Raw genomic sequence first — 26,164 nt, forward strand, 5'->3', positions numbered from 1 at the left:
TCTTATTCCTAACAGCAGGAATTTAACAGTACACATACACATATTCTTAAAGGGATTCTGTCATGATTTTTATGGTGTCGTTTTTATTTCTAAATTGCACTGTTTAAACTGCAAATAATTCACTCTACCATATACAATTTCATTCCTGAACCAACAAGTGTATTTTTTTTAGTTGTAATATTCGTGTGTAATCAGCCATCTCAGGTGATTTTGCCTGGTCATGTGAGTTCAGGAAGAGTCAGTGTTGCACTATGGAACTACTTTCTGGCAGGCTGCTCAATGTAACTGAATGTGTTGCAGTGGGACCTGTATTTTTACTATTGAGTGTTGTTCTTATATCTACTAGGCAGCTGTTATCTTGTGTTAAGGTGGCCATAGACATAACAATTACGATCTTTCTTGGAAAAGATCTTTCCAAGAAATATTGTTTGTTTCAATACAATACAATATCTAAATCGTCAGATATACAGGTAGAAACAATAGAATTCTACCTGTATCTGACAATTCAGCACTTAACAATGGCCGATGTTTGGGTTCCTTCAAGGCACCCAATTAAAATTTTCTGTCCATCCCGATCGACGGGTCAAGTCTAATGCCCATTAGACACTAATATTATCTGTGTGTCTATGGCCACCTTTAGGGAGCTGGTTACCTTCCCATTGTTCTGCTGATGGGCTGCTAGGGGGGAAGGGGAGGGGTGTGATATCACTCCAACTTGCAGTACAGCAGTAAAGAGTGACTGAAGTTTATCAGAGCAAGTCACAAAACTGGGGGCAGCTGGGTAACTGAAAATTTGTCTAGCCCCATGTCAGATTTCAAAATTAAATATAAAAAAATGTCTTTGCTCTTTTGAGAAACGGATTTCAGTGCAGAATTCTGCTGGAGCAGCACTATTAATGGATTTGTTTTGAAAAAAACATGTTTTCCCATGACCGTATGCCTTTTAAGAGTGTCTTGTGTATTGTTACCAAACCCCCGAGTTGAGGAACACTGACACTCTCATGGATGAAACAACAGGGAGAACACAATTGGAAAATAACATTAGTGTTAATTGTCTGCACAAAATCTGATTTCTTGATTCACTCCAAGAAACAGTATATTGTCAAGAAATTGTCCATAGTTAGATTAGGTGACAGAACACAGCTTCTAGTCCCTAAGTCCTTTTTGATTTTGAAGTGGTGTTAGGATCTGTGATGTACAGCTAATGTGATGTTTTGCTATTTGCGTAGCTGATTTTAGGAGCGGAAGACAGACTGTAGGTTCCCTGCTTGTCATCAGCTGACATGAGCCATTTGCTGCTGAACCCTGGCTCTGGGGAACAAAGGAAACTGAGGGAGATATTGTCAACTCAAATGACATGTGAGCTACACTTCACTGAGACTGCTAAATCCATGCCACCTAAATTGTCTCCCTTTGGTTAAAGGAAACCTGTGTGGGAGAAATACCAGAAATACACAGTGAGGGGCTGATACACAATAGGGTAGTCATTCATGTGCTAATAATCCGGCAGGTTCCGTGTCTTCCATAAGCAGTAAATGTAGCAAAACAGTCTTTTCGTTGTGATCTCTGTCTAATTAAGGATGAAATGAAACTACAAAACTCATTACACATATCATTTAAGCTAAGTCTAAATCGCTGCTGCCTTCCCAGAGGTAAAAGGTAGGAACGTCACCGCGGCTCTCGAAGAGTGTTTAAACCTAATAAATCCATTTCTCATTGTAATGTGTCAGCCGCAAGAGAGAATCTTTTTTTGCTTAATGCTTTTAAGCAAATCGTTTGTTAACACAGGATATGTGCATTTGTTATGTATTTTATATCCCACTGTATGTTATAGATACCTTCTCTATGGCAAAAGCTTAACTTGATCCTGGGTAAGGTTCTAATTTATAAACATATGAGGCATTTACATAAACAATCACATGTTCGTTCAGCTATGTATGATAACCTTATGGAACATGCTCATTTTCCTGGCACTGCCCCAGATGTCTGCATTCTTGAAGCAGCTGCTCATTGCTGGAGCTTTCCTTGATTCTGTGCTGCTGACATCAGTTCAATTACTTTTTGATTATATTTTTGTCTGGATTCAGTTATCTTGACATCCAGTGAGCGTTTCTCCCCCTCAATACCAAGTCCAATAGAAAGTGCTTAACTACCTGAATGTGTGTATAGGAGTAAGATGTTGGCCTCTATGTTATATTATTATGTAGGGAATAAACAATATAGCCCTGGGATGCATTTTAGATTGTATTAATCATTATTATTAGCATTGTGTTGTATGGTGTTGTATTTTAGTGTCCATATGAGTTGTTGTTTTATCCTTAAATATCTTCCTGTGTGCATCCTTGTACTATTACACATACAATCCTTGCTTATAATCCAACATGTTTTTCTTATAACTGAAGGCTATCCTTTCATGTAAAACATCCTTTATTGTTACTTTTTAAAAATAGTTTCTCTGCTATCAGCCTTATCAATATAGGAATCCTTTAACTGCATTCCTTTCAAATAAAGGGAACCCTTCATCGTCCACATAGCTAGACAATGCTAGACAAGACAATGTAGCAGCTATCACTTGCAGTAAAAAGATTTATGCTTTTAATAAATTTTGTGCACATAGTTACTTTATAGGAGATATGGAATGCATTTTAGGACATCATCAGGGGAAATCCATGTCCTGTATACGATCTCCTATGCTAGAGGAATGCAACGTTGCCTGCTTTTCCACTCACCCCTCCTCAAAGCAGATGTCATACCTCGCTCCTCCTTCCTCAGCTGTCAGGTCCTGCTCCTCACTCCTCCCTCAACCATCCGACCAGGGTCCTCGCTATTCACTCCTCCCTCCTCAGCCATCCGACCTGGGTTCTTGCTCCTCCCCCCTCAGCCATCCGTCCTGTGTCCTAGATTCTCTCTCCTCAGCCTCCGCTCTAGTTCGAATTTGATTGGTGCAATTAAAAAACCTAAAACGCCTATTGGCTAAAATAAATGACAAGTAACTATAATCAGGGTGCAGGGCTGAATATGTGCACCCTGAGGAGTGAGGAGCAAGAGCTGATGGCTGTAGGGAGAAGCTAGGACCCAGGACGGATGGCAGAGTAGCGAGGACCCAGGACACATGGCTGAAGATGGAGTAGTGAAGAGCAAGGACCCAGGGCAGATGGCTGAGGAGGCAGGAGCAAGGAGCAAGAGCTGACGGCTGAGGAGGGAGGTGTGACATCAGCCTTGGATGGGTGAGTAAAAAAGCATGCCATGTCGCGTTCCTCTGGCTGAGGGCATCACATGGAGGACAGCATGAAACCCAACTTATTTTTTTTGTGAAAACATCCATACTTGTTATAAACTCGTTTAAAAATCTCAGCTGTCAATCATATATTGCCTTCCTAAAGCTGGCCATAGACGCAAAGATCTGATTGTACAAATAGAGGATTCGTACGATTTTCGGACCATGTGTGGAGAGTCCGGACATTTTTCGTCTGGCTGAGACCGGCCGTTTGGTCGATCAGACAGGTTAAAAGATTTCTGTCGGCTGCCGATCTGACGATTTTCAGTGGGAGACTGTCACTAGCTTTGGTCGAACATAACTTTCATACGATTGCTGTCAGGGGCAGAAAATTCCCATCCCTTCTCACCATTTAATTGTGTAGCAAGAGCATGGGCATCAGTCCCCCCCCCCATTCTGGCATATAAGCAAGATTTTGGCACAAAATAGCTGCTGCCTGCTTGCTGTGATTGTGAATGCCAAGACTAAAAAAAACAAGATATAAATAATTGTTTATAGTGTAAGTAAAGTTTATTTTGCTTGACTTACATTATAAAATAGGATTTGAAATAATTTTCTGACAAGTCCCCTTTAAATTATTCCGACTCATCAAAGCCATCTCTGCTCTGGACAAGGATGGATGTTCTTTAAAGAAGAAGAAAAGCTATCAAGGCAGCTTATTGCCTATAGATTAATCACAACAGTGCAAGCTAGAATGCCATTTTTATTCTGTAGAATGCTTTTCCATACCTAACTAAACAGCTCTAGAAACGGTCTCGGTTTGTTTAGGATAGCCGCTGCCATATTAGTTTACTGTGACATCACTTCCTGACTGAGTCTCTCCCTGCTCTCTCATACTGTAGCTCTGAGCTCAGATTACAGCAGGGAGGGGACGAGGGAGGGGGAGAGGACCAAACTGAGCATGCTCAAGCCCAAGCCCTGGAGGTTTATGCTGAAAACAGGAAGTCTGATACAGAAGCCCAAGTGTACATAATAGAAGGAAAGAAATGTGGTGTTTCTTTCAACAGAGGACTCTGAGAAGCATTAATTTGAGGATTTACTGGTGTATATCATATAGATAAATATCTGATAAAGCTTACTTAATTTTAACCTTTCCTTCTCCTTTAAGAGTTCAGACTTGTCAGTGGGAATTATATAGGGTGATATAAGGTTAGTATACATAGGCTAGGCAAGACCAAGGCCAAATTTGTTCAATACTGGAGTAAAAAGACCTATGCCTGGGTGACATTCACAAGGCAAATATAAGGGCAAAAGACAAGGTGCAAAACACTTTTTTTACCTTTGCACCCTGTACCTCAAGTTGCTATTAGTAAATTAGCCTTATAGGCTTTTAGTTTGATTCAACATACTATAATAATAATAACAGTCTATGGCCCCACCAGCACAATATAATAGTTCACTACTAACTAGTGATGGGGGAATGTATTCGCAGATGACGAATGTTTTCGCAAAACTGCCGCAAAAATTCACTGTGGGAAAATTTGCTGCGACATAAAAATTGTCACTCATGTCAAAATTGTCAGGCTTTAAAATAATTTTGACGCCCATTGACTTCAATGCGTTTTGTGAATATTTTGCCGTTTCGTGTTTTTTTCTGGAGTTTCGAGAATTTCTCAGGACAGATTTGTCCATCGCTACCACTAAATTACTAACTGCCAATTACTGATTTGCAAGAAAGGCCTGAAATGTTACCCATGTACTAATAATAGTATTTAAATGTTATCAATGAGAAAGTTCTGCCATATATGAAACAGGGAATTTGATAGTATAAATAAGCTCTGAAATGTGGAAAGGTCATTTCCTACATTTAAGGAAATATTTTTTTAAGGATTTCCTTTTTCTCTGTAATAACAAAACAGCACCTTGCACTTGATTGGAACTAAGCATTCCAGATAATATAATATAAAAATATAATATTATAATATAAAAAATCTAAAATATAAATTAAAAAAAAAGAATAATTTTAAATACATTTCTAAATGATAACTTTAAACCTATTTTCAGATAGTCTTAGAGGTCCAGGTTTTGTTAGGAAACAATGTTTAAGCAGGTAATATCAGAGTGTCATTATTCATTTATTGTTTGAATTACTGAATATTTTGTAATGGCCAAAATTTTGGAATCGTGGATTTTGTCCCAGGGTTAGCTGTGATATAAGCGCTGTAAATTCTCAATTTATAAATAAGATCTGAAATTGAACAATGCATTGTTGATATTTTTCTAATATAAAATATGTCATTCCAATATTGGTACTGATACTGTTAGTGTTGTGATAAATGGGCCTCTTACACAAACAAGGTACATGGTATAATACTCTTTGCTCATGAGTGGATGTTGTATAAGATCTTCCTGAACCTTGCATAATGACTTTTCAAAAATAATGAAAGGATTAACCACAGATTCTGTAGATATTATTGTATGTTGAACCTTTTTTCATGTTCCCTGCCATGAAATAAGTTTGTTTGTTGCCACATGGTGCTATAATCACTGATGCGACACCTCCTTCCTAAAAAAAAAATCAACAAATATTAAATAAAAAAAGCTATTCTTTGGGTTTTTCAAAGCTCAGGTCTTTAGAGGGAGTCTAAAAGCAATGGTGTGATGTGTTTGCTAAACGGCTAAACTGCTGACATTGATTGCAGATATGAAAATGCAGAATATACAAAGATGGGGATGTTTTTTTGTTTTTTTATTCCGTTTGCTTCCTCTGTGGGATGGAGAAGCCTCGGGGGGAGAATTGTGAATATGCAGCATGCAGCAGTTTCTTTTAAAAATGTAACAGTATTCAATCGTAAAACTGAGATGAGGGATTTGCACTGACATTTGTGAGTTATATTAAAAACTGATAAATATTAACAGATCCCTTAATTTTTCTATTAGAAGGCCAGCAAAGGGTTTCTCAAAATCATAAAAAAACTGATGGACCATATGTTAACAGCAGCTTGTAAAGCGATAGCAGCAAACTGGAAAAAAGTCTTCAGTACCTCCAACAATAGAGGAAGTATATAAAAGGCTGTGAAGCAATATGAACTTTGAGGGGCAATAGCGCAAATTCAAAACAAAGTATACGTTTATATACTGTAGATACTTGCGCCCCTACGAGCTACTAGCTAAGCCTCCAGACCCCCCATACTCCTACAATATGACCTCCCTTCTTATTGATCATACCTGAAGGGGTGCATTATAGATATACTGAAGCGGGTTTCCTGAGATTATTTTATTATTATTAACATGTATTTATATAGCGCCAACATATTACGTAGCACTGAAAAGTAAATGTGATTATACAACTAAATAACATGAATTCTATACATAGAACATATGGAGTTACATACACCCGTACAAAAGGTGAGGAAGGCCCTATGCAAAAGAGCATACAATCTAAAGGGAAGGGAGTAATACACAAGGTGTGGGAGTGAGCAAGATCGAATTAAGTGGGTGAGAAATGTGGTACTGTATGTGGTGTTGCATTTGGTAGTTAAGCAGAGTGAGGGTAGGCTTCTCGAAAGAAGTACATTTTAAGAGATTTCTTGAAAGCAGAAAAGTTGGGAGAAAGTCGGACAGACCATGGGAGAGAGTTCCAGAGGAGGGGTGCAGCCCTTGCGAGCATGTGAGGAGGTAATGAGAGAAGAGTTGAGTAGCAGGTCAGTAGAGGAGCGTAGTAAGCGGTTGGGTGAGTATATAGAGATGAGTTCAGAGATGTAGGGTGGGGCAGAGTTATGAAGTGCTTTGAATGTCAGGGTCATTAATTTGATTCTGAAAGGTAGCGGAAGCCAGTTCAGGGATTGACAGAATGGCGTGGCAGAGGAGGAGCGGTTGCTGAGGTGTATGAGCCTCGCAGCAGTGTTCATTATGGACTGGAGAGGTGACAGTCTCTGGAGGGGAAGGCCAATTAAAAGAGAGTTACAGTAGTCTAGACGTGATATGACGAGAGAGTGAATAAGAATTTTGGCAGCATCTTGGGTGATAAATGATCGTATTTTGGATATGTTCCTCAGGTGATTTAATAAGTGACTCGATATGAGGAGTGAATGAAAGGGCAGAATCTAGGATAACCACAAGGCACCGGGCCTGGGGAGAGGGGGTGATAGTGGAATTGTTAGCTATGATGGATACTTCAGGGATGTTACTGGAGTTGGAGAAAAGAGAACCATTTCAGTTTTAGAGAGGTTTAATTTAAGATAGCATTGCGACATCCAGGTAGAGATATCGGACATGCAGGAGGAGATGCGAGTTAGGAGTTCTGGGTTGAGATCAGGAGATGAGAGATAGATCTCAGTATCGTCAGCATAGAGGTGGTAGTGGAAACCATAAGAGTTTATTCATTTGCTAAGGGAGGAAGTATAGAGGAAGAATAATAATGGTCCCAGGACAGAGTCTTGAGGAACCCCAACAGAAAGAGGTAGGGGAGAAGATGCTACTCCGTTGTAGGAGACACTGAAGGAACGATTGGTGATGTAAGAAGAGAACCAGGACAGGGCTGTGTAACGAAGGCCAAGTGAATGGAGGGACTGGAGGAGGAGAGGGTGATATACAGTGTCAAATTCAGCTGAGAGATCAAGCAGTATTAGTAGTGAGAAATGATTGTTGGCTTTAGTAGTTAAAAGGTCATCGAGTCAGGGCAGTTTCAGTGGAGTGTTGTGGTTTAAAACCAGATTGTCAGAGTGGAATGAGGTTAGTCGGTTGTAGAATAGGCGCTCAAGTAGCTTAGAGATGAAAGGTAGCAGAGAGATAGGTCGGAGGTTGTCAAGATTGGAGGGATCAAGAGATGGTTTTCAGAATGGGGGTGACAAGAACATGTTTTAGTTGAGAAGGAAACAGTCCAGTTGAGAGCGAAAGATTAAATAGGTGAGTTAAGGCTTTGATTAGACAAGGACTATGATCGAATGCCCACTCTGTATTGGGACCTGTTATAATCTTTAATGCAACTGGAAATGATACAATGGAACTTTATTGTAACTGATGCAGAAACATTCCTCCTGTACCTTGATTTTTTTTTAAATTATTTATTTTTTATGGTTTTCTTTTGTGTTACTCCTTATATTGTAAAAATGCATGTTTAATAAAACTTAACAGTTAAATAAACTGATAAAAATACAAAATTGCAGAAATCAAAATACTGAGAATTGAGACTAATTGCTTTTTTTCCCAATGGGAACTGCATGGCTTATGGCACACTGTAATATAATATAATATAATAATAACTTGTGCCTTAAGTCACACTTTTGCAAAAGTATATGGCAGTAAAATAAACTACCCAACCAAATGTATGTGAACACCTTCCTAATTATTTGGAATTATCTATTTAAGGCACACCCATCATTGCAAACTCAAGTGCTAATACATAATACAATGACCTTCTTGAGAATTCCATGCATCCTACTTTGTGGCAACAGTTTGGGAAATGTTATTTCCTTTTATAGCATCATAATGCCCCTATTTCCATACAGAAATGATTTGCAGAGATAGGAGAGCAAAGGCTTCATTGGCCTGCCCAGAACCTTGACCTGCAGCCAACTGAACACCTGTGAAATGCTGATGCAAGCCGTACCTTAGCCTTCAACATCAGATCCCAGCCTCTTATGTATGAATAGATGCAAATAGAAGCAAATCCCATCATACAATGTTCCAGCATCTAGTGGAAAGCTAGCCAAGGTGAACAGAGGGTAAAGGCTGTATTAGCGGAAAAGAGTAGACTAACTTCATATTAATACCCTTGATTTTGGAATGAGATATTGGACAGGCAGACATCCACATACTTTTGGCCATGTAGTTTATGCAGCTCAAAAATCATGGCATAATGCCTGAGCTGTTGATGCTATTTTTGAGAAGGTAACATGGTGAAAAGGATAGATCAACAAAATAGCAGACAGACACGTAATAACAGCCAATTGTCACAGTTTTACTATTACAGCTATACAATACTAAACATTCTACAGTTATTAGGTTGCTATAATTACAGCTCATAAAAAGAGCTCATAATAAGAATGCCTCCAAATTTCCAAAAAGTTGGCAAATGAGTGTAAGTATTAAATACCATATTTTTTTGTAAATTGAAATGTATGCTTATATACTACATTATTACACTGCCGAGTTTACTGGTGTGTAACTGTACACAAGTCTAACATCATTGCACAATGTAATTTACAGTCTGGAACGGTAAAGGAGCTTAATATTATTGGATGCAAAGAAAATGCTACCTGTCTAAATGCATAGTGCCACCTGAAGAGGGAGTGAGTAGAGAATGAGTAATGCTCAAGGACTATTCCAAACTAAAGCTCAATACTACAGCATACAAATGCATGCTTCCTACTTTGTGACAATAGTTTGGGGGGGGGAAGAACTTGACGGACACACACAGAGCCCTGTAAAATCAATTGGAACACTGTCTGCAAGCCAGATCTGCTCACCCAACATAAATAGTAACTTTACTTATACTCTAAATTGAAGAAATGTCCACATGCAGTGGAGAGGATTTCTGGTAGAGTAGAGGCTGATATAGCAGTAAAAGTAGAACTAACGTGTTGAATATGCAGGTGTCCAAAAACATTTTAATAATAGACTGTATTTAATGATCATAATCACATATATGGCTATAATTCCTTGATGCTTCTCTCCCTCCGAACTGCTTTGCATGGAATTGTCCATGGAGTTATGTTTCCACTCAACAAGGCCCTTTTTTAGCATCCCTAAAATGGAGTAGCATTCACCTCAGTGTTCCATGACCTATATCAAGCCAATTCATTGTACTCATGACATTATATATTAACAATTAAAGGAGGGCGCTATAGCAATATCTCTGCCATGCTTCTGTGGAAGGATTAACTGATTAAATATATTTAATATCACACTGACAATATACATAGAATCCTACCTAACATTTTCAAAGCCTGTCTCAACTTTTCAGAAAAATGTATTATTAAGCCATGAGTGTTTACACAGGGTTTTATCTTGGAAGTGTATTCACCTTGTTGGCAAATGTAGTCAAGCCTGGAATACTAAAATACTTTTAGAATATGAGAGATCTAAGAACATCCAGTGGATTATTTGTTTAAGGGACTTTGCACATTGTCATTAAATAATTTCCTTCCAATTGATTCTTTTCCACAATTTAACACAGAGCTGAACAATTTTCTTGTACTTAGAGCTCACATTTTTTAAAACTGCATACAAATATTGTCGTTTTGTTGGAGTTAATCTGATTAATTTTCCTATGGCATGCACTCACCATCTTGGTGCTGTAAATATTTTATCAGGCTGTAATACAGAATATTATTGTTGAATGGGACACATTGGAATAGGGTAGATGTGAGCAAACTTTGGAAATATGGAATTTATGCACTTAACGGGCAAATGATGACACGTTGATGCTGTTGGAGGTACTTGTCTCCAAACATGCTCCTTGCACCTCTGCTGTGTTTTGCTGAGAGACCGTTGCTTGTCACATAGGTAAGGCAATTGCAAATAATGAGAACACAACTCTGCATTCGGTCGCAATGCAACTGAAATTTTGGGGCAAAATGCTGTATTGTGGGTTAAAAAATAAGTTTTTTTTCTGATACAGATTAATGGCAAAATTCACAGTGAGTTGTGAATATTGTTGCAAATCTATGCTAGAATTTCACAATGCATTTTGTTCAGAAAGAGAATGAAAAAAAACTCCCTTTGACTCCAATGCATTTGGTGCGACAAAGAATGAGAAAAAACACCCACTGACTCCAATACATTTGGCCCAAGAAAAAGAATGAGAAAAAACATCCATTGACTACAATGCATTTGGCCCAAGAAAAAGAGTGAGAAAAAACACCCATTGACTCCATTACATTGGAAACAGAAAAAATGAAATGAAAAAAAAAACACCCATTGAATCCAATACATTTGGCCCATGAAAAAGAGTTAGAATAAAACACCCATTGAATCCAATGCATTTGGTCCAAGAAAAAGAGTGAGAAAAAACACCCATTGACTCCAAACATTGAAAACAGAAAAATGAAATGAAAAAAAAAACACCCATTGATTCAAATACATTTGGCCCAATAAAAAGAGTGAGAAAAAACACCCATTGACTCCAATGTATTTGGTCCAAGAAAAAGAGTGAGAAAAAACACCCATTGACTCCATTACATTGGAAACAGAAAAAATGAAATGAAAAAAAAAAACACCCATTGAATCCAATACATTTGGCCCATGAAAAAGAGTTAGAAAAAAACACCCATTGAATCCAATGCATTTGGTCCAAGAAAAAGAGTGAGAAAAAACACCCATTGACTCCAATACATTGAAAACAGAAAAATGAAATGAAAAAAAAACACCCATTGATTCAAATACATTTGGCCCAATAAAAAGAGTGAGAAAAAACACCCATTGACTCCAAGAAAAAGAGTGAGAAAAAATACCCATTGACTCCAATGCATTTGAAACAGAAAAAAATGCAATGAAAAAAACACCCATTGACTCCAATAAATTTGGTGAGAATACAGATGAGACAGCGCACACTCTTACAGAATCCTAGACAGATAACGTCCGGTGCACAGTGTCAGGAGTACGGCTTCTCCCCTCAATCAGTGAAAATAGAAACACATTGGCACACGAGGCGATTTAATGCAGGGTTCTCCCCTTGCAGTTTATTAGTGCAGGCATGCAACGTTTCGGGGCGTGCCCCTTTTGCTTGACAAAGGGGCACGCCCCGAAACGTTGCATGCCTGCACTAATAAACTGCAAGGGGAGAACCCTGCATTAAATCGCCTCGTGTGCCAATGTGTTTCTATTTTCTCCAATAAATTTGGCCCACGAAAAAGAGTTAGAAAAAACACCCATTGACTCCAATGCATTTGGTCCAAGAAAAAGAGTGAGAAAAAACACCCATTGAGTCCAATGCATTTGAAACAGAAAAAATGCAATGAAAAAAAACCACAGATTGGCTCCAATACATTTGGCCCAAGAAAAAGAGATATAAAAAAACACCCATTGATTCCAATGCATTTGGTCCAAGAAAAAGAGTGAGGAAAAACCACCCATTGACTCCAATACATTTGGCCCCCCCCCAAAAAAAAAAAAAAGTCAAAAAAAACACCCATTGACTCCAATGCATTTGAAACAGAAAAAATGCAATGAAAAAAATATCAATTGATTCCAGTGCATTGGGAACAAGAAAAACATTTGTTAAAACAGCCATTGATTCCAATTGATTTGACACAAAAATATACTTGACTCCAATGGATTTGGCATCATTTTGTCATTTGCAAATTTTTGGTCCAGTTCCGAAAAGTTTTCAGCAAAGAGAAATGGTTCAAGGCAGTTCAGGGCCTAATATTTTGGACATAATGATTGTTTATGCATAAGGGGAGTGGGGGGTTGAAAGTAGAGGGGGTTGTGGCTGAGATGGGGGCCCTGATGTGGCAGCCCCAGCCCCCTATTCTGGGGCAGTTTTGCTAATCACTAGTAAAAAAAACATGCCGATTTGTGTCCAAAATTGCACTTTGCACACTGCACTTACAGTTATATAATGAACCCTTGTATATCTCCTGGATAGCACAGGGCATTTCCCACTTTGTTTCCCACTAATAAACTGTACTTTTGTATTGACCTCCATGAACTGGACATACAATACATCACTGATGGGATATCATGCTGCTCAGTGTTAAAATGCAGGTTTCATACTTGTTCTGCCGAACCTGCCAGAGCTTTAAAGTTTCCTTAAAAGCTTTTTTAAACTCTGGACTTTGAATAGTGAAGAACAAAAAAAAAAAGATAAGTGTAGCATCCTGGAACAGTAAATTCCCATACTTACTTGACTTCAATTTCAGACTTTTGTGGTGCGCTGATGGCATTGGAGTGGCTTCACAAGGTGAAAAAAAACAAGACCTTGGCTGGCTGTGCGAGACTCTATTTCTAACACTGATCACATAAAGTCTGAAAACAAGGGGTAGGTTACCAGGGGAATATTAAAGACTCATTTGAAGAGACACGACTTAGCTCAGTTTAACCCAAAGAACCCATCGCTGCCATCTGTTGACTTGATCTCACACAGCACTTTTGCTATGGCTGCGGAATGAAAATGGATACTTTTTTCAATGATCGTACGCTGCTTCCAGCAAACATTCGTCGCCGTGTTTCCACTGCCCTCAGCTATAAGACGTTCAATTTGCAGCTGGAAATGGAAATTCATGCTTTTTATTATGCCAGTAAGAGAAAATCCTTTTCAATAGTCTGATTTCACATATTAAATTGTAATTATTGTAGCAGGCAGGTCAAAAGGCAGCACAGACAAAGATAAATGGCAAGTTTCTGCAATGAACGGGGACTGGTATCAGGATGGGGGTGAATAATACAGTGAGAGTACTTGGAGATGTAAAAAGGGAATGAGTGAAACTACTGCATTGCTTGATGGTTTATGATTTAAAGTCAGTTTATCTAGGGTTTCTCCTATGCAAACAGTATTGCTGAGCCAAGACTCTGACCCTATAGACTGCTGGTCCCTGCTGGTATGGAAGGGGTTGATTCCATCAGGAGGCAGATGATGATGGCATCCTTTTGTGCACACAGGTGGTTCTCTGCTCTGATGGATGAGCTGAATTTAAAGTGATTAGAGCCTTACAAGCAAAGTGAACTTGGAACAAAGGTACCAGTCAGAGCCCGTCAGCAGGACTAGTGATTAATTGCCCTATTGTGTTCAGCATTCCAAGGCTGCCCTTGTAACTTGGAGATTAGGGTGAGTGGCCGGAGCTGGATGGAGCGGAGGGCTTATATGCTTTTGTTCCACTGACGGAATCCCGCCAATGTTTCATGCTGTCTGTTCTCAGAGTTTCTACAGTCCCATGTAGTTAAAAATCTAAAGGAACACTATGCTGAAAACAAGGTAAACAATGGGAATGGTTTTGTCATGCATATGTGCCAATAACATCTACTTCCTGCAAATCTCAGAATTGTTGTTATTTCTAAATGGATACTCCATTTGGTAGGTCTGAAGAGTTTTCAAATGAAATGATTATAATGGCAGCATAAAGTAATCTTATCGCAGGAATTCTTGCTTTGTGTTCTACATGTATGCACCCAGGCCTATGCTGCTTAGGCCAGTTGTAAGTAATCAATGGGCCGCTTGCAGAAAGTCTAAGAGACCAGACACAACTGCATCAGGAGCATCTTCCCCTTACAGCCACAACTATGCTGGAATTATTGGAAGAAATTGTGCATTCTAGGTAAAAAAACAAACCATGGTGACTTGCATCCAGAAGGCTCATTTAAATATAAGTCCATACAATATATCTATGCCTTAGTTTTGTACCAGATCTCATGTACAGTAGCCAGGTAACAGTAACAGATGCCCCAAACATACCTCATGTATAAACTGTATTCCTTACTGCGGCATTCCTTATTCATGTTGGTCTTAAGGTGGCCATACACGGAGAGATCCGCTTGTTTGGCGATGTCGCCAAATGAGCGGATCTCTCCCCTATATGCCCACCTTGAGGTGGGCAATATCGGGCTGATCTGATCATGGGCCCTACTGCCCAATGATCGGATCCTACGGTGGCTTTACGGGCGGTCGGATCGCATCAACGTACAGATCTCGGCCAGATCTCGATCGGGGAAGCCTGTCGGGTGGGCCCCATACACGGGCCAATAAGCTGCCGGCTCAGTCTGTCGGCAGCTTTTATCGGCCCGTGTATGGCCACCTTTACATCGAATTCTTAGTAGGTTCATGTGTCAAGGGTGTTACTTGCTCTACATTTGAGATACATTGATTGCTTGGATGTCAATATGTACACAAGTAGAACTGCCTTCCATAGGTAAGAAAATTCAGAGCATGGCCAAGTCACCACTAGCTGGGAAACAATCAGTGTTGAGATGCTTACCTATGAGATACAGTGCATGAACTCCTCTTGTTGTATATCTACATTGCAGTTATGGCTGACAGAAAATATATCCACCTGTTAAAGTCTACTGCTTGTCACCCAGCCCCACACACCAAATACCTCTTGCTTTCTCCTTGAGCCACAATCTTCAGAGCAGGTCTAGATTAGTGGGGCCCCACCAGATTTTTTCCCAGTGTCCCGCTATCCCAGTCCTGCTGATGAGGCACAGAGGAACTTGCTTCACATATGTTTCCAGCCAGTGTAGCCTCAGGGGGTTACAGTCATACAACTGTAGGGCCCCTGCACATCAGTATTTACTGACTATGAAGATTTCTATTCATCCAGGTCATGGTATATCTAATACAAGTAATTCAAAAATAAACAGCTGGACTTGCTGAGTAATTACTGAAGGCGTTTCACTGCTCATCCGAGCAGCTTCTTCAGTTCAACTGACTGGTGTGGGAAGTTCTCGGCATCTAAACTCTTCCACCAATATAATCACAACAGCACACTGGTGTTTTTAACAGTATTTACGGTTGTTCAATAGGACATGGTGGTAAAAATGCTTCAGTCGTAAATGGTCCCTATACAAAAATGGGTTTCTAATGGTAGCCATGGTTCCATTGTATGGATATATATATATATATATATATATATATATATATATATATATATATATATATACTGTATATATATATATATATATATATATATATATATATATATATATATATATATATATATATATATATATATATCTCAAGTAAAAGCCAGACAATTGTGACAAGAGGAGATTATTAGTGCTCTGTGCCTCTGCTCTTCCCATGCAGTCTGGAACATATCTGCTATTGATCAGTTCACATACCTCTGCATTGTTCCACACTCAGCTTGTTGCCTGTTTGTTACAATGACTCCGATATATGTGTGTGCTTGCCGGCTAATTTAGTGAATATTCTCAGACTTTGCAAAGATCCAAAGTACAAAAAAAAAACAAAAAGAGTGGCTATTTAACTCATTCAGATACTACTTGTTTTTGTAGCCCCTGAAGGACATATCAGCCCAGAGACCCTTGGCTTTCTTTGCATAGTCAGTACTCACCAGCGAGGCAGGGATTCAGCAAAAAGAACAGTAGACCATAATCTCTATGTTTACCTCTCAATTCAAACCTAATGATCATATATAGCCCACCTCAACAGCTCCCTGTGCCCTATAACATTGCTTAATATACCACATACACTATATCATTATAATAGTATTGTGTAACATAATTGTATGTATGTATAGAGGGTTTAACCATGTTATTTATTTTTGCTTTCAAAGCTAGTAATATAACAGGTAATGAACCCACTACAAGCCTGCAGCGTCATGCTTTTATATGCTTATGACATTTCTATTACTTTTAATGTCCTCGTGCATTACAGCAGAGGAGAATATTATGCACTAAATTGTCTGCGAAAAGATCTGTATGCTCATGGATTTTTTAAATGACTTTAATAAACATATATCTGCAGGGCATGTTCAGAGTTCCATACTTTATCTGGGACCTTTAACAAGACCTGCATATATAATTCTAAAAACATACAATATAATTGAGCTTAAGATATTTGAAATAGCATTTTGTGGGCCTTAGGTAAAAACAGTGTTTGGGGAACTTATTTTCCTTTGTATTTTTCACTTCCTGTTTTACTTTTTTTCCAGGCTTAGTAGGACAGTACAGTTTTTTTAAAGCTATTTTAAGATTTGTTTAACCTGGGTTAGACCAATAGGCCCTGTTTGGAATGTTTATACTAATCTACACTATACATTAATATACAGTTTGTAAAATTTGCAAAGGATATTATCATTTTTATTTATTTAACCTAAACTAACCTGTCAGAAGTTTATTGCAGTTAGAAAGCAAGGTTCTGATTGGTTGGTATAGATTTAAGCTTTGACACACCTTTGCTTAAGAGTCCCCCCCCCCGACCAAGTTGCTCCCACTAAAGTCAGTTCTGAGTGTAGATAGATTTAATAGTTCAGTATCTGAAAGACAGCATTTATTCTTTATTTGTCTGGTTGTGTTTACTCTCATGCTATTAAACGCAGCTGCTTGCTCTGCCCTTCAAATATTTGACTCCAGTCTGTTCAAGTAACCATAAAAATTAAACTAGTTCTTTATATTTATTCATCTTCTTTCATAGAGAGAAGATGAATGCGCTTTATTCTAGCTGCTAAATAAGAGCATAACACAATTTCACAGCTCCGGCAACACAGAAAGGATGTGATTAAAGCTGCATCCAAATCACAACATATTTACCAAATTTTGTGAAATATTAGTCAAACATCTATCGTGCTGCTAAGGAGCAGATAGAGCTGGCTTTGTTTAAAACCCGTTCTGAGTCATGATGTAATTACATGCTAATCAAACAGCAATTAATTGATATCATTTTCATCTTCTACCAGAAAAGTAAAACAAATATGAGAAGTGTTGAGGCAAGTCCAAATGAGAAGTTAAATTAGGCTTTTGGGGCCAAAGGGCCACTGCAACTTTGGGTGACAAATGAGTCCTGTAGAGTTTCAGCATGCATAGTAGTGAATAATATAATAATGTTTTTATCTACACAAACTGGTGCAATGCATGCTGGGGTATATTTTTTAGATGAGTCCTTGCTTCAGTGGGTACCATATACACCAGGGGCAGTTGCATTACAAGCTAATTAACCTACCATCATGTTTTTTTAGTTGTCGTAAGACACACACACAAACCTAGGGAGAACTGATACAATCTCCATGCAGATGGAATGCTGGTCAGAATCAAACCCATAATCTAAGAGTATCACTTTATTATAACATCCTTCCTTTTGCCAATACAGGCTATTATAAACCAGGGATATGATTTACTTGGAATGCTGGGAGGTTAATTCAGTTTAACTCAGTGATTGCTTCATTCTGTCGGTTCTAGTGTACCCTAGCTGGGCACTTTTAGGCTTCAGCATACTGTACTTACACCCCTTCCAGGAGCACAGCTCCACCCAATTTAATTTAAGCAACTCCTGTTAATGATGCTTGTTTGTAATTTTTATACTAACAGTAAATCAGTTAATTAATGGTGAATAAACCTAAGTTATAAGGTGGTTTAATGTCAAGTGGCTACCAGTTTTTATAGGTGTATAGGGATGTAGCGAACTGCCGATTTGGTGTTCGCGAACGCCGTTCGCGAACACCGGCAAAAAATGCGAATGTTCGCGAACAGTTCGCGAACTTCGAACACCCGCTAAAATCGTTCGATCGAAGGATTTTCATTCGAATCGAACGATCGAAGCCATTCGATCGAATGCTTTTCATTGGATCGAATGCTTACAATCGTTCGAACGAATGGAAATCGTTCGATTTTTAGCGGTCGAAGGAATTCGAATGGTCGAACGATCGAACGCGAACTCAAAATGCGAACGTTCGCGAACATTCGGCGGACGCGAACGGTCGAAGTTCGCGCGAACTAGTTCGCGGGCGAACAGTTCGCTACATCCCTATAGGTGTATCCTTGCCACATGGTTTCCCTTTCAAAGCCAGTATTTGGGTTGTTTTGCTGTACACAAAAAGGCTATTGTCAGTGGTGGATGGCAAGGACAACCAGGGCATATAAACAATATATGTCCGTAAAGCTGTGGTCACCGTGGCTCACAGAAAAGGCAACCCAGGTCTCAGTCTTCGTATTTTTGGCCAATAGCTAGGGGGTGTTGGACCTTTCTGCTTAGTGCTGGGCCTACCTCCATACAGTAATGCAAATCCTTATTCAGCTTCTGAAAATGAGTTTTGTGCCAAAGCAATCAGTAATTTTGATAATTTTTTAACAGTTGGATTCTGACTGTGAACTTTTTAAATATTAAGATGCACAGTAGCTTACAAGTAAATTTTAAAGCTGCTTTTAGGAGGAAGACTATGGTCCTTGGACTCACTATTGATCAATCATAGGAGAATACCTGGTAGCATGCAAATTCCTAGCAAGTTCTGGAGGCTTCTCTCAGAGCCTGGATAGTTTATAGGCACTAGGAGAGCAGTTTGAGCAGAGAGAGGACGTCCCCAGGCTTGTTGCTTACATGCACATCCCACCTCATAAAGACTTAACACTCACAGCGGGTTTGCGATTTGTAATTACGGTTTGCTTCTAATGTAACTCAGAGGTAATTACCCTAAGAAGATTGCAGCCAATTGAGAAGCATTGATAGGATGCAGGCAGCGTTTCCATCACTTAGATAACATGGAAACGGATATTTCTGATCTCCCGACACGTCTAAAGTAATGAACAGAGGGAAAACTTGTCAGCAATATAGCGGCCTCTTCAATTTATTTACCAACTTCACTGCTAGTCTGCCTCATCGCTGAATTACAGGGAACATTAACCGTTTCTGTGACCAGAGGGATTGCGTTGGCACATCAACAAGCCACTTGTATTGCTACAACAATGCATAATTAAGAATACTTTAATGAAGTAATATGAGACACAAAACATAATAGCTATAACGGGGCTTATTAAAATTGCTAATGTAGATATGAATGTAAAGTTATCTTTTTCATGACAGAATGGAAGGCTTTGATTTGCTCTGTGTCAGTATCTTACAGACAACTGAGTTACCAGACCGGAGTCATTTTGAAAATACTTTTCTACACATATAAATAGGAGTGTGTGTTTGTTTGCACCACTCAATGGGAACAGTGCTTTGAATGGATTGGAAAAACCACAGCACCTCCTGTAGTGACTAAGGTCTGCCTTTTCATTTGTGATTTAGCAATAGTTTATGTAGACCACCAACAACTGTTGCTAAAATAAAATTAGCAAGAGCTGCAAAGTCTCAGAACTATCCATGACCAATATATAGTGGGGGAACTACAGTACCATCTACATACACTAAACAGGAATCTGGTAATCAGTTCTGACATTAGGCCTCAGAGACAGACTTTTCCATGGAGAATTACCTTGAGTGTGGGTGCCCAACTTTTTTTACATTCAGATGTAAAAAGAGTTGGGGAGCAATGCAAGTGTAGGGACCCTTAGGTCTTAGTACCTCTAGAGAGATAAGTCGGGGAGCAGGGACCCTGTGAACGAAGACAGCATCACTATCTGTTATAGACTCTCTAGGAGAGTGAGATAGTGAGGGAAGAGAGAAAGAGCAGCTTTGTGCTCCATCAAGGAGGTGTAGCAGGGAGTAGCTCCCCAGGCTGTAAGATTTTTCCATTTCTTCCATTTTGCGAAGGCCCAGCCTTAAAGGAACTAAACTAAATTGTTAAAATGAATGTGGCTAAAAATGCCATATTTTATATAGTGAAATTATTGCACCAGCCTAAAGTTTCTTCTTCTCAATAGCAGCAATGTTCCAGGACTTCAAACTTGTCACAAGAGGTCACCATCTTGGAAAGTGTCTGCGACACTCACATGTTCAGTGGGCTCTGAGCAGCTGTTGAGAAGCTAAGCTTAGGGGTCGTCACAAATTATCAAGCAGAAAATGAGGATGCTACAGGGCTGATTATTAAATTCTGATGCTAGTTGCACTGGTTTCTGAGCTGCCATGTAGTTATTATCTGTATTAATTACTAATCAGCCTTATAATGTGACATTTATATTCTATGTGTACTGTATGTTGTGAGTCAGTCCCTAAGCTCAGTAAGTGACAGCAGCACAGAGCATGTGCAGTGAATCAGCAGAAAAGAAGATGGGGAGCTATTGGGACATCTTTGGAGACACATATCTTTACTGCTAAAGGGCTGTGGTTGCCTTGGGCTGGTACAGAAGCACAAAACATAATGTACAACATTTCAAGTTACTTTTTTAGTTAAGCTTTAGTTCTACTTTAAGTGTTAGAGTCAAATGTAACCCACGCTCTAGTATACTAGCGGTTTGTTAACCCCATTGGTCAAAATAGCCCATAATTTTGTTACACAAGCCTATCAAATGTTCCTGGGTGGCACAAAATAAGTGTTGTGTTTGGCTATCTGGTAGCCCCTATGAACTGGCAGCCTACAGGAGGCTCTGTTTGGCAGTACACCTGTTTTTTTATTCGGATAACACTTGCGATCAAACCAGGAATTCAAAAATAAGCACCTGCTTTGAGGCCACTGGGAACAACATCCAAGTGGATAGTGAATAACCTGTTGCTCAACAGTCACTGGTTGGGAATGCCTTAGAGTCAAGTCATTGAAAAAAAGAGTCAGTACGGTCATGCTAATATAGTTGCAATAAAAATGTTTTTTATTGATGCCATTTATTAAAGATATTTGCTTTCAAACAAAGCATTCTTGCATTTTTTCATGCGTCCATAATTGTGCTAAGCATCATTGTCTGATATTGGGGAACCCCAGAGCTAATGCCATCCTGAGTGTGGTGTTAATTCCAGGGTCCCATAGGTGCAGCCAGTGTCGGACTGGGATGCCAGGGGCCCACCAGAAAACCTTAGGTTGAGGGCCCACTTTCCAAACTATCACTAACCTCTCCTCACTCAACCTCTTTATTCTCCGAGTCTCTTTTCTTCCACTATTAAGCCTCTTTATTCCAATAAAGAAATAGAGAATGACCTTGAAATAGGCCAAATGGTTAGAAGCAGGAGGGCCAACTGACACCTTGGCCCACTGGGAGTTTTCCTGGTATCCCGGTGGGCCAGTCCGACACTGGGTGCAGCAAATTTAAGTCAAAAGAATTGAACACGTAGGGGCAGATTTATCAAAGCTTGAGGTGAATTCCCGAATGAAAAAAAAATCGAATTTCGAGCTATTTTTTGTGTACTTTGATTGGGAATAGTCCGAATTTGATCAAATTTGAAAAAATTCAAAAATTCGAATATCGAAATTAATCATGTACTGTCTCTTTAAATATTTAACTTCGACCATTCGCCATCTAAAACCTGCTGTTTTAGCCTATGGGGGACCTCCTGGAACCTATTTGGAGTCAATTGGAGGACTTTTGGGTGAAAACGTTGTGAGCTTCAGGTAGCGAAACCAAAGGCCCTGGCACAGTTTTCAGCACAGAGAATGGAGACCGACACCGCCTTTAAGTTTAAATGCAGCTTTGCTGACTTTTATTTGGCACAAACACAAATCTTCAGCCCACTGGCTTCACATTGGGGATAACATTAGCTTCACATAAAACAGTCCCAATTCACACATTCACTGGTGTTAACTGTAACTCACGGTTTCCTTAGCCCTCACTGGGTTTTGGTGGACTGCAAATCCCAGAATCCTCTCTGGGCACACTCAAGAAACACTTGTCTCCTGGAAGGGGTTTCTCTTTTCCTCTCCAGTCCTTCGGAGCTCTCTCTCCAACTCAGGTCAGCGGGGAATCACTCTCCTTCCCAGCTACACACAGGCACCTTCCTTCACTCAAGAAGGTCCTCACGTGGCCCCTCACCCTCCTCCAGCTCCAGGAGATATCCAAGGGAAGAAGCCTTGAGGTGTTGCTCCACACCTCCTTTTAACTACATCAAACCTGCAGCTAATTATTTAACTGCTTCTAGCTTGGCAGCTGAATACCCTTACATGGAGCAAGGAATGGAAGCCCACCCTGCTCTCTTCTATTCACTCCAGTGACCAACTATCCAGCTTTTCCTAAACCAGAATAGAATTAAACAGCATTACTTGCTGCAGCCACACAGACCTTTCCCTGGAGTTTATACTTCACCAGCCTAATGCTGGTAAAATACACACAATATTGGGCCCTTTTGACACACATATCCTACAACGTTGAATCAAATTCGATCGAATGCACTATTCCTTCGATTCGAATTCAGCCAAATACGGACCTTTTCGATCGAAAATGGACCTATTCGACCAAAAAAAAACCTTCTACTTAATTTCGGTTGGTCTTTTTGATTTCGAATTTCAAAGTTTTTTCAATTCGAAATTCGACCCTTGATAAATATGCCCCATAGTGATGAACAAATCTTTCCCGATTCGATTCCCCCAAAAATTTGCGAAATGCATTGAAGTCAATAGGCAACAACTTTTTTTCGGCGCACAACTGTTTTCTCTTGCTCCAAATGCATTAAAGTCAATGGGTGTTTTTTTCTTGCTGGGACTTAAAAGACATTTTGTTGTGGCAAATTTGTGCCGCAGTTTTGCGAAAAAACAAACAAACTGAGGAATGCGGCATTTTGCCACAAATCCACACCGGCCAAAATAATTGCTCATCACTACACTTTAATACTGGAAATGATGCAGTTGCCATTTTGAAAATTAGTTGGAACTTAATTTGTGAAAACGTGCATGCACCATGCATGCACCGTTGCATTCAATTTGAAGTCAGTTGAAATTTCCCCCACGGCCACGTTACATTGGAATTCTGGAAAATAATTCTGCATTGTTGGTAAAAACATGGAAAGTTGCATCAAAATGCATCTTACACAATGCACTGCACAGTCTTCTCGACTCTGATACAATTGAATAAAAATGTGGTTCTCTGTTCACAAATGAAACCTTGGGTGAGCGCACAAAAATGCAGAAGAGATGTCTAGTTTTTGACATGAAAAATTAATTTCTAGTTGTTAGAAGGAATTTAATATACAGTACATTTAATGCAACCAAGGTACAATAGAGTATAAATATGCTCATATGCATAGATGCCGTTAAACAGCATAATCAACTTTTTTCCTGAATCCAAAGATGTGACAAAAGCATAAACCCCCCTTCCCATAATAGTAGACAGGAGGAGATAGATGTGTGCCCTTGGAATATACAAAACACACTCAAAAAGGAGATCTCACACCATCTTTTTCATAGCAGCACATAAATCCTGCGGGAGGTAAGCTCTTGTGCACTTGTGCGTACGGCAGCCTTCCTTTCTTCTACCCTTTGTAGGCAAAGTGGTAACGACAGCCTGCACAGCTTCATACAAGTGATTTGCTATTGCTTATGGTGCGTTTGTGCTGAAAGCTTTGAAGTCAAGTCTGAAGAATATTAAACAAACAAGCAGAAAACACTTAAACACATTTCAGTCGCTTTACAAAGAAAAGATTGTTTGAAGCTTCCTGCTTTAAAGGGAGGAAAATTCTTGCTTAAAGGCAATCACAGGGAAGAGGGAGGGTGATAGCAGAACCAATGTGTGGCTGCCAGGGAAGAGAACCAACACTACTGGAATAATTTAATTGCTCATCAGTTAATTATACAGTATTATAATGTTAATGTGTCTTCACGGTGACAGTATAATAGGTATAGATTGGTGCATATGAAAAAGAAAATGTTTGGTACAATAATTATAAGCAAAAGCAAAGCCGCTAAAGTAATTATAATGCTTCACCGGGTAATTAACGTATTGTTTGGTTTAAGATGGGAGAACAAAAAGAGTGGAATGAAATATTGAAGGACATGGATCTGACAGTGAAAACTGCCCCAGTGCTGATGTCAGGCTATGTAAATCCGACTGGGGTAGCCAGCCAATCAGTAAAGGCTCACGCACCTTTCTACCCTGTTGAAAGTGGTTCAAATTACAAATATAGGAAGGTACGGTATCTTATTGGTTGAGACTGTTACCATGGATTCATTCCTCCCACAGAATTTTGAGACCGACATTAATTCTTTTCCATCAGGTCCGGACTGAGAATTAAAATAGGCCCTGGCATTTCAGATACACAGAGACCCAATCAGCCCACACAGAGGCCCAAACAGCCCCCACCAGCCCACTAAATACTGACTTTCTATGGCACCTTATAGCAGCACCTCTGGCATTTGCTAGAACCCACAGATTGCCAGTCCGGGCCTGTTTTCCATGAATGATTATGAAACATTCTTTATATATCTTTTCACATGAGTTGGCATCACTGTTCTTAATATAAACAAATAAAGTGAAATATACATTCCTATGAAGCTCTTAGCAGAGGCATTTCTTATGTGGATTTCTTTACATTTGGGCTGATTATCTATCAGAGGTGCTGTTGCAGTAGTGCAGTGTTGCCAGCAACAGCCAACTAGCAAGTTAAAAATTGAAAGCAAAGACTCGATTAACTGCACCATTAAGTTGTGCATATAACTATGTAGTATCTGATAAGGAATTGCAAATTAAGTCATGTGTAATGGATTAGCCTTGTCCCATAAAAGGAAGAAATTGAGAGTTCTTGAACAATACAATTATTGTATCTAGAAATCAATCCTTTAACTGCAGGCAGAACCAGCTGCACACAGATCAAGACCTAAAAAGAACGACAGAACTCAGAAATTTAGTATTTAGGTTCCTTGTCACTCTATTACTTTAGCCCAGGATCACAATCTGTAGGGATGCTATTCGATTGGAAGACTGAAGACCAGTTAAGTTGAGATACACATAGGTTAAATGCATATTTGTGGTCCTAGCTATTTTATTAAGGTCAGTCAATCCCATTCACAATTGAATTTTTCTTGTCCTGTGTATCTCAAATTTTGTCTTGAAGCTTATATTCAACAGTGCTGTTAAATTAATTGCATCAAAAGGGCTTGTTTAATTGTCAGAATGTGCTGCCATGCCTTGTACATGCAATTGAAACCTTTATGTGCTTCACCTCTTCCAATACTTTAAAGGGGCACATTTACTTAGGGTCGAATATCGAGGGTTAATTAACCTTCGATATTCAACTGTCGAAGTTAATAGTTAGCGCTATTCGATTCGAAGGATTTTAATCCATCGATCGAACGAAATTCCTTCGATCAGAAATTTGCTAGAAAGCCTATGGGGACCTTCCCCATAGGCTAACATTGATGCTCGGTAGGTTTTAGGTGGCGAAGTAGGGGGTCATAGTTTTTTTTAAAGAGACAGTACTTCGACTATCGAATGGACGAATAGTCTAACGATTTTTAGTTCGAATCGTTCGATTTGAAGTAGAAGGTCGAAGTAGCCAATTCGATGGTTGAAGTAGCCAAAAAAAACATTCGAAATTCGAAGTATATTTTATTCTATTCCTTCACTCGAGCTAAGTAAATGTGCCCCTTAGAGTATTTCTTAAAAGTCATGCCTACTACAGTATGTTTAAATTCCGAACATTTCCCACATCCCCTAAAAAAAAATCAGGAACTCATTTAATAAAACATGTTTCAGAAATGG

At 39.3% G+C, this 26,164-nt stretch overlaps 1 protein-coding gene across 2 annotated transcripts in view; it reads left to right on the forward strand.

Annotated features, from left to right (window-relative positions):
* Window positions 1-26,164, forward strand: part of erbb4.L (erb-b2 receptor tyrosine kinase 4 L homeolog) — a 493,453-nt gene that overhangs the window by 220,922 nt on the left and 246,367 nt on the right.

The sequence above is a fragment of the Xenopus laevis genome, chromosome 9_10L, assembly GCF_017654675.1.
Source record: "Xenopus laevis strain J_2021 chromosome 9_10L, Xenopus_laevis_v10.1, whole genome shotgun sequence".
Lineage (NCBI taxonomy): Eukaryota > Metazoa > Chordata > Amphibia > Anura > Pipidae > Xenopus > Xenopus laevis.